Source organism: Rattus rattus, chromosome 4, assembly GCF_011064425.1.
Source record: "Rattus rattus isolate New Zealand chromosome 4, Rrattus_CSIRO_v1, whole genome shotgun sequence".
Classification (NCBI taxonomy): domain Eukaryota; kingdom Metazoa; phylum Chordata; class Mammalia; order Rodentia; family Muridae; genus Rattus; species Rattus rattus.
This window is the reverse complement of record NC_046157.1, coordinates 79,320,123-79,321,159: the sequence shown is the minus strand read 5'-3', so window position 1 is coordinate 79,321,159 and position 1,037 is coordinate 79,320,123. Positions and strand designations below refer to the sequence as shown.

At 34.6% G+C, this 1,037-nt stretch overlaps 1 non-coding gene across 1 annotated transcript; it reads left to right on the top strand.

Moving 5' to 3' along the window:
- The first annotated feature begins 535 nt into the window (after positions 1 to 535).
- Positions 536 to 640, top strand: LOC116899766. The gene has a single exon (XR_004387780.1). It is a non-coding gene; the product is annotated as a U6 spliceosomal RNA (small nuclear RNA).
- Positions 641 to 1,037: the final 397 nt, after the last annotated feature.

Here is a 1,037-nt window from a genome sequence, read left to right as displayed (position 1 = left end):
AGTCAAAAACCAACTGAAGGGAATTTTACACAAGGCTGCAGCCTCAAGGCGGAAGCTGCCCTGAAGGGTTATAGCTCAACAATAGGAGTCCTGTAAGAATCCCATCTCAGTGCTGAAACTTGGGATTGGTACAGTTTCTCAAATTTCTTAGTCTATATCAGATATTTTGAATATTTTTCTACTTTAATTTTGAATATTTTTACTATAGCCATAAAGAGTTATTTCTCACTGAAAAAACACAAGTTAGAATAATGTTTAGATTCGACAGGTTTTATACAAAAGACATAGAGCAAGCCAGGTGGCTCCAATATTACAAAAAAAAAAGTAAAATGACCCTAAAAGATGGTTTTCTGAAACACTTGAAAAAATGGAGGATACATAATAGGCTCTAAATGTATCTGTAGATCTCTACAGTTATGTGTTCTCTGCATTCATCAGTGCTTAAATTTGTGATTTATTACAGTTTATTTAGATTCAACAAATTCATCAAAATTCCAGCGTGATTTTTCAAAGACATAAAAAGAGAACTTCTCGGGCTTGCTTCCGCACACATATATACTAAATTGGAAGGAAACAGAGAAGATAAGCATGGCCCCTGCTCCAAGGATGACATACCAAATTCGTGACATTCCATATTTTTAATAGTCTTAGCAACAAAACAAAGAAGAAAAAGCACACAAACATAATCTCACATCCAAATATGAATATAACATGAACAATAATCTTTATTCCTTAATATCTCTCTCAACATCAATGGTCTCAACTCCCAATAAAAAACACATGAATTAATAAACTGGATGCAATGAGGGACCCCAAATTGTGCCTACAAGAAACACACCTCCAAGAAACAGATAGACACTACCTCAGAGTGAAGACTGGAAAACAAATTTCCAGCAAATGGCCCAGAGAAGGAAGCTGGGTAGGCATTCTAATATATAGAATAAAATCGATTTTTCAACTAAAAGTCATCAAAAAAGATAAGGAAGGACACTTCCATATTCATCAAGGAAAAAATCCACCAAGATGAACTCTCAGTC